Below are 12,990 nucleotides of genomic sequence, written 5' to 3' on the forward strand. Positions count from 1 at the left end.
CTGGCTTTTTTTTTTTTTTTTTAAATCCCAGACAGGAACTGTGTCCATCCCCTGACAAAACCCGTGCCTCCTTTTCTGCACATGCAACATCTTCTCATCCTAAGCAATCACACCCCCACCCACAAGCAAAGCAGCCCTTGGCCCAGAGCACCCGGGCCCCACTCCCGATGCCCCCTGGCCCTACAACTCTTCCATCCCAGCTGACAGAAAACAGCGAGTCCAGCGGCCTCCCCACTTCGGGCCTCCCCGCCCAGACCGACCGACCGAGCAGGGCAAGACCCTACTGCTGGGCCCAGGGCGGTCCCCAGCACAGGGACCCCCGGGGGAAGAAGAGGGATCCCCCGTCTCGCCACAACCCAAGCTCAGCCCCTCGGCGCGCCGGTGGCGGCTTCTCTGCGTTTCTGGCCGAGCTGCCCGCCCCCCCCGTGGGGAGGGGCTGCGGCCACGCGGAGTCGCCCGGGGTCCGGAGGCTCCTCCCCGGGGGTGGCCGAGCAGGAAGCGTGGAGCGCGGCGGGCGGGGGCACGGTGCGGGGCCCCAGGCGGCGGAGTATGAGCGGGCCTCGGCGGCCAGCCCCGGCGCACAGCCGCGGCCGGGGCGCGCGGCGCGGGGCGGAAAAGCCTGTTTACACAGACTGCACACCGCCTGGGGAATAATGCAGTAAAGGAAGTGAGCCGGCTCGGCCTGACTGCTCCAACTTCCTGCTCTCACACACACCAGAGGAAAAAAAAAAAAAAAAAAAAAAAAAGAGGAGCGAGAGAAAGAAAAAAAAAGGGGGAAAAAATCAGGATCTCATTACAAGAGCAACAGACCGTCTGCAGACGCCTGTCAGCATGGAAAGTCGGGGACTTTCGCCCGGTTCCTCCTAGAAATTCCCCCGAAGAAGGATCTTGAAAACTCCCCCGCATCTGGGTATGTAGTAGGGTCCGTGCCTGTTGCTCGGACAGTTGCAAAGTTTCGTGGGGCTTGGTCTTTTCTTTCTTTCTTCTCTCTGGCTTGGTGGGGGTGGGGCGGGTGGGCACCGCGTCGGAGGCTGCAGGCCCGGGGCTGGGGGCGGCCGCGGGGAGTGGGCGCAGCTGGGATGCTCCTGCGCCGGGTCCGCGCGCCGGCCCGGGGGCTGCGGCCACCGGGCGATGGCACACCCCGCCCTGGGCTGCGCTGTGAGCCGGGAGGAGGGGGCGCGCGGGGGAGCGGGCGGCGGTGAGACTTGGGGTCCCTCTGGGAGGAACGGTGACTGGAGCGGGCTGCGTGCCTGGAGGCTGGACCACCGCTGACCTAGCCGGGGCTGTGGCTCTCCTCGGGGTGGCAGTGGGCACCGACGGTCGAATTCAGGGAGAGGACAGGGGTGGAGAGGGAAGCGGAGGGCGTGGGGAGCCGAGCCGCGGGGCTGGGGGCCGCGTCCCCTCTCGCTCGGCAGGTGACCCCCGCCCGGGTCCCCGCCCCAGGCGCACGCCCAGCCGGACCTTTAAAAGCCGGTGGAGTCATTACTGGACATGGTTTTGGAGGAGGACCGGGCAGGAGGTGGTCTTGGAGCCCCCAGCACTTTGGGATGGGGCTCTTCTGCTTGCATCTGAATGTTGGCCTGTAATGCTTCCGTAACTTTTGGGGGGAGGAATTACAATTTTGGAGGGCTAAAAAAAAAAAAAAAAAAATTAGAGGTCTCGGTTTTGTTACGTTTTCTGAACCGAATCGTCCTGAGGACAAGCTGCAGTTAGGCGGCGGATGGAGGTGGGAGAAAGAAATGTTATTTCAGAAACTGCAAAAGGGGCTTTTTAGAAGGAAAAAAAAAAAAAAGAAACGAGTGTCGGGAGAGTTTCTGGCTTGTCTGGAAACGGCAAGACTAATTGCCATGCGCTTCCGCTTTGAAACTGGCAGCAGACAGCATCTTGAAAATGACTCACTAGAGGAGCTCACAAAGAAACTGTGGTTTGCTCCTTCTCAGGTTTATGTATTTGTGCCTTTTACAGTTTCCTTTGTAGTGTTCGAGGGGTCACCCGCCCCTTCCCCGCCGGCCCCCTCCCACCCTCCCGCTTTTGGAAGTCCCTGGCGGGTCTTTAACTCCCCCCAGCACCCCGGCCAGGAGGGGGGACGCTGGGGGAGGCTGAGTTGTTTTTGGAGTTGGCTGGGGAAGAGGGTTAAAGGGATTCTGCTGCTGCGGGGGAAAAAGTTCCCTGAATTTTCCACTGGCTGCTGCAGGAAGAGAGAGCCCCTGTAGTCATTGCTAAGTAATGTCTGCACACACACCAACTAATCTCATTAGGAGTTTCCGCTGCTCGGCACAGGAGGGGTTTTGTGCAGCCACTGTCAGCCGGGGGAGCCCTGCGCTGGAGAGGGAGACAAGTTACGGCTTTATTTACTTAGAGGGGCAGGCGCCCAACGAACCTTTTCAGGGCAGCATCTTGAAAACTTTGAAGTCATTTTGGCCATTTTGGATTTCGAACTTACAGGTTTTTCTCTCCCAAGCACCTCAAACACACCCATCCTCTCACGTCTGTGCTTCACTCCTGCCGGGGGAGGGCGGAGGTGACGAGAAACCAAGCATGTTCCGGGCATCTACTAATGAGCTCAAATTGATTTCTGAGCCCTACTGCCAAACAAAATACCCTCCGATCTCTCTCCCTTTTCTTCTGTCTCTCTGTGACACACACTTATTTGGGAAAGGTCAGTTATGAGTTTCAATTTATGGAGATTATAAAATTACAAATTGTGTTAGGAGGGCACGTGGGTCAGACAGTTAAGAAGACTGTCCCTAATTGTTTTTGGAGTTTCCAGTAATGATCCTGCCTGCAAAGACCCCTGATGGTCATTCTATGCCAAATATAGCAAAGGCCTTCTGGCCTTTTTTTTTTTTTTTAAAAACCTTTAAATGTTGGAAATGTGTAGAATTACTAAAAAGGGTAAAGAATTTTAAGGAACCTGATTGGAACTGTGGGGCTCCTTTATTGACAAGGACACTCTGCTCTCTTGAGGGTTTTTTAAGGTGTCCGTGTTTCTTTTCTGGTGGCAAAGCCCGAGCAGGGTGTGAGTCAGTGGACGTGAGTACAGGATGTGCCTAACACCGCATCTGGTGCAGAGTAGATGCTCAATAAATTGTTGCATTGAAAGCTGTGAGTAGGATAACAGAACTTACATTAAATAGATAAGGAAAAAAGCTTTCCAAAGCCAACATCACTTTGCATGACTATTCCTTAAGGATGAAGGTTGTTAAGTATTCTCCTTTCAAGGCTACATTTCCTTCAAAATAAAAAGGGGATAATTAGAATTCTTCATTCCAATAAGTTATTATTTGGAATGAATAATGTTCATTTATATCAGTAGTTCTCAACTGGGAGTAATTCTGCTCCCCAAGGGGCTTTTGGCAGTATCTGGGGACATTTTGGTTGTTATAATCAGAGGGGGTTCTACTGGCGTCTAGTGAGTAGAGGTCAGGGATACTGCTAAACATCCAGCAATGCCCACAAAGAATTTTCTAGCCCCAAATGTCAGGAGTACCCAGATTGAGAAACTCTGTTTACATTAATGGTGATGACAACTTTGATATGCATTCATTCAAGGAATAGAACATTTAAAAGTCATCACTGGCACTTTTCTGCCATGTGAATAACACAGTGTGCATGAATTTTCTCTCTTTTCGGTCAGTAATACGTGTGGAATGACATGTAAATAATGACAGTGTGATGGTGTACCTTTGTGAGCTGAATGAGACCATCTCTGAACCTCACTCACTTGGTACTAATGCTTTTTAGACCAGAATGGCAACAGCCCACATGGGGGAGAGCAGCCCCACTTGAATTTTGAAGTTTGCTAAACATTTATTAAAGCCCTCCTCTTTTTCTTATTTAAAAAAATTTTACTAATTCAAACCTGGTAATGTACAATAACCCTGAGATCGTATATTGAAATTTATATTTGTAATAACTTTTTAGAACTTTTCCTGAAATCGGTCTTAAAGGGCTTCCAGGCAGTGCGTATAAATTAAAATATTCCTTTCTTAGCTGTCACGTATCGGATTTTGTGCGCCCTGTGCTACCCAATTATGTATCTATAGGATTCAAAAACCAATATGGTTGCAAAACATTACCTAAGACAAAACAAACCCAAAACACTTTAAAAATATTATCTAAGGATGTGACTTCCTGGAGTAAAGTCTTTTTTCGCTGATGGTGAATTACTGCTTACTAATTAACGGCTTTACTCCCTTCCAGTCCCAGGGAATGATTCAGCCATTTTCATGTTTCCTAGACCTGGGGTTCCTCATTAAACTTTGGACAGAGAACCCATTTCTTCTATTCTGGCTGTGACCTGGCTGTAGGCAGCTGGCTTCTGCCCCTAAGGGCCAGTACCTGCGCATATAGATGAGCGGTCCTGGTCACTTATATGAAGGACTCCACTCATGGCAAATTTTTCTGTATGTTTAAGGCAAGAGTATTTTATGTTTTATTATTTATCCGTAATTCCCCTTTGCCTTTGTAGATTGATGACATATTTGAGATTACATTAGTGTAGCAATATTTTCTAAAGGTTAGTTGTTTTTTTCTGTTATAAAAAATATTAATATGAATTATCTTAGGAAGATGCAGAAAACCAAAAAGGAAAAAAAAAAACATCTCCCATAATCCCTCTGTTAACATTTTGGTGTATATTTTTCTGGTCTTTTAAAATACATATACACACAGCTGCACATGGACACATAAAATTTTTAATTGGAGTCACACTATACTTTCTGTTTTGTAGCTTATTTTCAGTTAACGTATCATGTAACACAGTTTAATAACTGGTACTAAGACCAAAATTACCACACATAGAGCTCGTATTTATTGATCTAATAAATGTGTTGACTCAACAGTGGATTGACATAATTTCTACATGAACTTGTTCAGTGTTTTTGTCTCTGTGGCTCCAAGTAATGTTCTAAGAATGCTGCCCTCTTGAAAGACTGAATTCATATGTGCTGTGCAGTTTGGGATTTTGATGAGTTTCTCTATGATTTAAGGATGAGTCATGATTTGCAGTAGAATATCAAGACGTAGTAAAAGGAAGTCCAGGGTGCGACACATCAAAGTAGAATGTTGAGTGATGAAAACAGAGAAACTAGGTTAGACCAAAAATACACCTTGAACTTCTCTAACTATAAAGGAGGGAGGAAGGTGCCTCTTGCACACTTGGTGACTCTTACTTATTACTGTTTCACTTTATATCAGTAAAGTTTCCAAACTTTGAAATTGGTATTTTAAGTAGATTTTCAATTCAAGAGTACTATTGCCCATGCCAGTTTGAACTGAGATCATGTAGCTTTTTGGTTGAAACCGTGGCAGTGAGAACATGAAAACTCCAGTTTTGCCACTTATAGTACAGCCCCAGTAAATTGAATTATCAGAGTGTGCGTGTGCGTGCACGCACACTGTTTTTGTTTTATTTTTTATTAAGGTATAGTTGATTTACAGTATCATGCTAATTTTAGGTATACAGCTCAGTGATTCAGTTACACGTATACATACCTATATAAATTCTTTTTCAGATTCTTTTCCCTTATAGGTTATTACAAAATGTTGAGTATAGTTCCCTGTGCTATACAGTAGGTCCTTGTTGGTTATCTATTTATATATAGTAGCATGTAATATGTTAATCCCAACCTTCTACTCTATCCCTTCCCACCCCCCTTTCCCCTTTGGTAACCATAAGTTTGTTTTCTATGTCTGGGGTGCACTGTTAACAAATCCTAAGGGCCTTCAGTCTTTTAAGCAGAAATTTGACTCCCCATTATCCCTACCCACAACCGAAATGAAAATGGCCTTTCATCCATTACTGGAAACTTACATATATGTCAGCAGTTTAAAAATAAACTTTGAATTGATCATTTCAGTAAGTTGTAACTTGGTTGATTTGCCACTAGGAATTACTCACTGACCACTTTATGTGTTTTAATTTACAGTTGCTGGAAAGTAATTATTAAATTAGGAATTAAATGGGGTTATTTTATAATTGACTATGAGAGTTATTTGCATATTTTTAAAGAAATTAAGATGATGGTTATACTAATATATTCTGATCTGAATTTGGACTAAAATGAATTTACTCACATGCTTTAAAAAGAAGTTTTAAAGCACACAGTATCCTAAGTCTTTTTAAAGCTACCATATCTAAGAACAATTCCTAATGTTCCAGGTATAAATATGGGAGTGATGGAGTAGGTATAAAACACATGTATCTTGATACCTTCTCTTACACTGTTTGGTGAGGTTAGGGGTCATTTACTCCAAACAATAGAATGAATCTGAGACTCTTGATGTCTTTTACTTTCTTTCACTGTTGTATAACTTATGTACATGAAACTGCCCAGATCTTAAATGTTATTGTATACACCTATGTAATCCCCACCCCCTACCTCTAAGTAGAGAATGCTTCCATCACCCCAAAACATTCCCTGGCTACTTTTAATTGTATTATGGCAATTCCATGACTCTACCATGTTATTATACCCCAGAGCACCTGGATAAGATACTGCAGTATTTTTATTTAATCTACTTGGTTAAAAATAAATCATCAGAAAGTGTGGATTTCCTCATCATCCAATAAGAGGAAAAATCCTTTCTACACTATTTAATATCACTTACACTAACCAAAAGTAATATGTATGCTGCGGGGAAAACGTAGATTCCCTTAAAACCAATTGTGTTTAGAGGATATCACTTAATGTCCCTGGACCTCAGTTTCCCTGGCTGGAGGGCAAAGTGGCTGGAGTAGAGAGGTAGGGACGATCCCTTGCATCCCAAAGTCCTATTCGTCTATGCTCTGTTTTAGAATAAAGAACTTGGATTCTTCTAGGAGTTGTGAAAGTGTAGAGTGAATGTTTGCTGTCATCCCCCAAAAGCTGACTTTGAGACATATACAGCAATTTTTAAAAACTGTTTTGGGGTAGAAAAAGGGATTCCCCTTAAGTTTCCCCTTCAATCCCATGTCGGCCCCTTATTGAATAAGGAACACCTGAGGGAAGGTCAGTATTAGCTGCAGTGCTTCCTTTCCTCCTCTTTTTGAGGTTTGTGACAGGCACCACTCATTTCTAAAGACGACTGCCTCGTTCTAGGGCAGTGACTGGGCAGAGACAGCGACTGTCTCCAGGCTGGGTGCTGAGCAGGCCCCAGGATTTTGATCACCAGGTCAGGTCCCTACTCTTTCCTCCTGATAGTCTTTGAAAATGCTGTCCATCTTCCAACGCTGGATCTGAGGGGTCCACATTTCCCCTCACCCCCTCCCTCCACGCACAAGCTAGAGCACAAGCTTTCTCCACGCACAAGCTGGTCCTTTCTCCACGCACAAGCTAGAGCAGTCCTTCCAACACAGATCCGACCTTTTCGCTCCTCTGCTTACAATCTCCCAGTGGCTTCAGCTGGGATAGAGACCAAAAATCTTAATGTAAGCAGCATGCTGTGATTTAGGCCAACTACACTGGCCTTTCCTCAATTCCTCAAATGTGTAATGTGCCCCCTGGCCACTGGGCCCTTCTAAGTGCTGTTCTCTCTTCTGGGAATTCCCTCCAGGTCCTCCACTCCCATCGATTTCTCTCACTCCACTTTCGAGCCAGTGTGTAGTCATCTGTCAGGTCTCAGCTCAACCATCTCTTCCCTGGGGAAGCCTTTGCTGGTCCTCCAGGTTAGATCTCCCCAGTCATCCATCCCTGGCCTTCGGAGTCCTTGCCACAGGCTTTATTTACAGGTTTCCATGTTACCTGAATTCTCCCTCTGCAGATTCTTACTATCCAAGCACAGGTACCAGTTTCAGATATATATATCTGGAGATAGGGCTGGTGTTTCTCATTATTCATTAATATTCCTTATCCAGAACTCAGGAACCGAGTAGATTTGATAGCAGGCTACCCTTTGCTATCTGGAGTCACTGTCCAAACCCTGGAATTCATTAGATTCGGAAACTGAGGGATATCTGTGCGTGTATGTATCAAGATGTGTTTCCCATCTGTCTTGCCCATCAGTCTGTAAGCTCCCTCTGGGCTTCATCTGCTATTCTCATCCTTGTGTTTATCCCAGCCCTTTGTACAATACCTGGCATTCGTTGAGTTAAAAGCAGTCTGAAGGGGGAAAACTTTGTCACCATAGCTCCTCTCCTTGCCTTTTGCCAGTGGAATTGATAAAGCACTTTATTGCTATGCCTAAATCCAACTCTTTCCTAGACAGTCAATTATTTGAATTAATAAGAAGCATATTTCTTGGTTAAACCAAAGAGACAGCCAAGAAGATCCTGTATAGAGGATGTATCATTTTCCAGAATTTTTGTCCAGATCTGTAGGAAAAGTGAATGTACAGAGATCAGGTGTGTTAACATCTGAGAGGACAAACTTTAACCCTATTGTTGATATCAGTGTTATACTCAGAATGGTTGGTTAGCAGTTAGGTAATTTATAGGATAGTACAGCCTGAAAGAACCTCAATGTACAGTTCTTTCCATGTTAAAATTAATCGTTCTACAGCAAGGATCATAGTCCTTTATCAAGACTTCAGTTGACCACATTTTCATAGATCCCTTGGACTGAGTTCCATAATAATATTCACTGTTAAAACTGCTTCCTCACTTATACTAAAACCTGTGTGTGTAGCTTTTGTCCATAACCTTTTATAATTAATAAATGACATTTCTGATCGAGTTTTAAAATAATGACACTGCCTGTGTGATGATGAAAGGATGAATGATTAAATACCTAAATTGTTTTGGGTCGAGGGCTAGATCTGCTATTAATTTCAGCTGGGTTTTGCCAAGGAGTGGTTTGTTGATAGTCAAACCTTGATTAACCATAATGTGTAATTAAGCAGATTTTTTTTCTCCCTGCACTTAATTGTCAGAAGAGAGATTAAGACAACCACCACCCCCACAACAGAATAAGCCCTAGAATTTATTCCAGGATGTGCTCCTGGGTAACTGTAGGGTCTGTCCGTAGGAATTAACTGCAGGGATTCCTGCGTTGTCTCCACCTGTGAGTTCTCATCATTTTCAGAATGGTGATCCTGGGGCCCAGAATGATCAGGATGCTCTGTTAGCTCTATTAGGCAAGGGGAAGGGCTGTAGATGTGAGAACAATTTCCTAGCACTAGTAGTTAAGAAGAATACATCTCTGGTTAATACTCAGTGAACTGGAAATGTAACTTCCCCCCTATCCCCTTACTGGAGTTTGGAAGGTTTGCATTTAGAGGCTAAAATATAAGCCATTGGCTGTTGGAGATAAGCATTGGCAGACGAGGAGTGTGTGTGTCTGCGTATTTGGGTGTGCCTCCACACATGTAGCTACAAGAGGAATGCATGAGTCTGAGAGAATGGGACAGTATGTGATCTCAGTTTTTGTTCCTTCTCTGTAGAGTCAGCCCTCTCATGTAGGATTCAAGCCCCACTTCTGTACAGAGGATTAGAGCATAAAGGAATGTTTGCTAAAGCTCTCCATCCCAAAGAATCATTATTTCATTGTGAGAACTCAAGACAGAACTTGGATTTTTGTTACAGTTTTCAGGAGAGGAGAAAGCTCAGATGCCTCATCATTTCAGCAAACCCCATACAGAACATATAGGAAGGGACCAAACCGTTTAGTAGTATTTGAAGACTGTATGTGGAGGCGGCTCCTTCATCTTCTTGTATGGTCTTGCGTTTTGAAATCCTCTGGAATCTAGAATTCATGAGTGTTGTGGGGAAGTTATTTTCGCTAATGTTCCTGCCTGTTTTTCAAGCTCCAGTTACTGACCATTTAGACCAGAGGGTGTTGGGTAGTAGAGCATGGCTGGGGTTTTTTGTTTTGTTTTGTTTTTTTCTTTTTAAAAACATTTTAGAACAAACATCTCCACATTCTCCAAGTGACATTCTGAGACAGGGTTGGAACTGATTAAACCCCAGGCAGAGAGAGAGATGCTGTCACATCCGTGCTGAGCCTATAGAGGACGGAGGAATGCCTGCTGATGGGCCCACTTCACCTCTGATAGTCGAAGCAAAACCAGAAGCATCGCTCAGCCAGCCGCTCAGCATTCCTAACTTTGCTTCGTTCACTTCTTTAGGCTCTTTAGCCCTAATTCTCAATTCTGCGTTTATGACATTGAGTACTTCTGAAGAGAGTTAACAGTTTTTCAATGTACTTTTAAAAAAAATGATCTCTTCTCCTGTTTTACTGTTTATTTTATTTATTTATTTTTTGACCACACCGTGCAGCATGTGGGATCTTAGTTCCCCGACCAGGGATTGAACCCGTGCCCCGCTACACTGGGAGCGTGGAGTCTTAACCACTGGACCACCAGGGAAGTCCCCAACAACTTCTTAAAGTGAATTACTTTGATCACCAAAGTATATGATGTTAAAAGATGTCTTGAATCAAACAAAATGACCCAAGAGTACTTGGGCTCTCAAAAGCTCCGTGTCTCACTCTCAAGAGCATTGCCCTGCTTTGATTTAAATCAGAGCTGAACCACAAGAACGGCATCTTCCTCTAGGCTTTGCCACATCCTTTGTTTTTGTTTTGTTTTGTTTTTTTTGAACCTAAATATTAAGACCTACCAATTTGTCTTTAGGAAAGTAGAAACTTTGAGACCTTGATGTAGAAGATCGTACATGTACCGGATGATTAAAATACAGAAAGGGTGATTTTCTTGAGCAAAGGGGAAAGATCATCTAAAGCGGAAGCTGGCATTTGTTTTGTACAGTTAATATTTTCACGTGGAACAATTACTGGAAGAGTAAGCAGAGGAACAAGTTGTATGTGACATTTAAAAAAAGGGCTGAAGCCAACTTAGTGGAGGGCAGATTCCCGAATGGGAATTAAGGGCTGGGAGGGGGCTTTAGGTACATATCTGATGCTGGACGCTGATGCCACCAACAGCCATTCTTTTCTGTGGGATGCTTTTGTTGACTTCTTGAAGGAAATGTGCGTGCACAACATCAACCTGACACGAAAGGATGAACTCTCGGTCTTCCACTTGATGACAGTTTCAGTGTTATTTTGTTCACGTATTCATTGCAGTCTGGGGGTTAATCAACAAGTTTTAAGTGTAATGTATTGGAGGAGATTGTTTAGTTTTGAAATCACTCGCTGTCTATTTTTGCAACAGTTTGTTTTTTTTTTTTTTTTTTTACAAACAGTTGTGCTCAACAGAAACAGCAAGATATTTTAAATGTGTTCCACTTACTGTAGTTTGTCTACAAGTCAGGCTAGATTTTAAATGGACGCTCTGCGAAAAACAAGATGCCTTTTGCTTGCTGTTTTAACTTAACCCCATTGTAGTTTTGCTTCACGTTAAAAAGAACTTTATTAGCAGTTATTTAAATTGAGAAGAAACTGCATTTTGGCACCGTACTTGTTATATGTAGCTAAACTTGATGCCTGTACAAAAATGTGGGAGGGAGATATGTATATGGAGACAGTAAAGCTACAAAAGGGAGAGTCTACCTTCATGACTTTAGATGCAGCTAAAATCCCCCACAGATGTCCACCACATGAGCAGGTGATGATATTTTGAAGGCTGCAGAGTCACTGTTTTTTATAGATCCCTTCCAACGTGAATATATTATCATACCAGATTTATGTATAAATGTGGAGGCCTAGCATTTGCATTTTGTAAACCATGCAAGAGTTTTGCCGAGAAGAGCGCTGAAGAAAAGCGGTGATGCTAAAGTGACCACAGGATCTGGAAGAGTGCAGTTCTTTGCTTAGGTAACCACCCCTGGAAGGCAGCCTTAGTGCCTCTCCAAAATCCCTAAAGAAGGTGTCACACAAATACCAGTAACTCCTAACATTTTTGCAACAGTACTATATATAGTGGGGCCCGAAGACTAGCTAATGTCAGTATTTTCCAAATCTTGACATTTCCAGAAACCAGCACATTTTGTGAACTGTTACACTTCAGAAAAGGGGGAAAAAGGGGTTTATAATACTATTAGCCATTTGCAAACTACCAGTTCAAATATGCTATATTGTAACGTTTTAACACAGGTCATATATTTCTAAACAATATCAAGATCCACTAACTAGTATCATTTTCTATTTTTAAAAGACATGTAAAATGGTTTCGGTGGACTTATTCCAGGAAGAGGGAAAGATAACTTTCCCAGGAGTGCTGACGTTAGGGACCATTTTCTTTAGTGACTTAAGCATCCAGACGTGATCGAAGAAATGATATTTTATTATTTTAAATTCTGTAGAGAAGACGAGAGAGTTCTCAGTTTCTCCGGGAAGATGACAACAGCTCTCTCCCTCTCCTGGCTGCTGCCAGGGCTCTCTGGGAAGGAAAGCTGGAGGGAGATGGTCGGGGTTTCCTATTGCTCCGATCCCGTTCCCAAGATCAGTAGCCTGATGTGTCGTGCGTGTGTGAGACGCAGCCGCTGGTGAAGAGCCGTGTTCTGATGAGGGCATAAGTGAAGTAGACAGAGACTGAAACGACCTGTGGGAGGCTTTGGTCGGACAGGGGAGCAGAAGCGATGGTCACCATGGAGAGAGCTGCGGGGGGACCAGAGATAAGGGCCACAGGGGGAGGAAAGGCTCTGAGCCTTCCCCTCTGGGGGGACTGAGGGAGGGAGGTAGAAGTGCCTGCAGGTGTTGGAGGTGGCTCAGACCAGGTGTATTCAGACCAGGGAAAGGGAAAGATGCGCAGATCTTACCTTTCTGCCAGGAAATGACCGACGCTGCAGCTGGACTGGGACGCTGAGCACAGCTGTGCAGATTTCCCGGTCCCCACGGTCCCTGGGGCATCCTTCTGAGAGGAAGGGATGGTGTCTCGGGCCACACCTGACCCCACCCGGAACTCCTTCCTCCCTGGCCCAGTGTGTGTGCACACATGTGAGCGAGACAAGGCAGATGTGATGTTGACGATCATTTGTGTGGTTGGCGTTTAAGGAACGGCACCGAGGAAAAAGGGCACTATTGTGAAGCAAAACCTATTGCTGGTTGCCATTGAAGGAAAAAGCGCACTGTCCAGATTTTTAATTAGCAGAGCTTAGGACATGAATTTTCTTTT

General features: G+C 44.5%; 1 protein-coding gene across 1 annotated transcript in view; it reads left to right on the plus strand.

The window, feature by feature from the left end:
- The first annotated feature begins 562 nt into the window (after positions 1 to 562).
- The window catches only part of ELK3 (ETS transcription factor ELK3), a 69,296-nt gene continuing 56,868 nt past the window's right edge, over positions 563 to 12,990 (plus strand). Inside the window, exon 1 of the mRNA XM_004269519.3 lies at positions 563 to 910. The gene's annotated coding sequence lies outside the window, so the exon portion shown is untranslated. The remainder of the gene's footprint in view (positions 911 to 12,990) is intronic.

This window comes from Orcinus orca, chromosome 11 (genome assembly GCF_937001465.1).
Source record: "Orcinus orca chromosome 11, mOrcOrc1.1, whole genome shotgun sequence".
In the NCBI taxonomy this organism is placed as follows: domain Eukaryota; kingdom Metazoa; phylum Chordata; class Mammalia; order Artiodactyla; family Delphinidae; genus Orcinus; species Orcinus orca.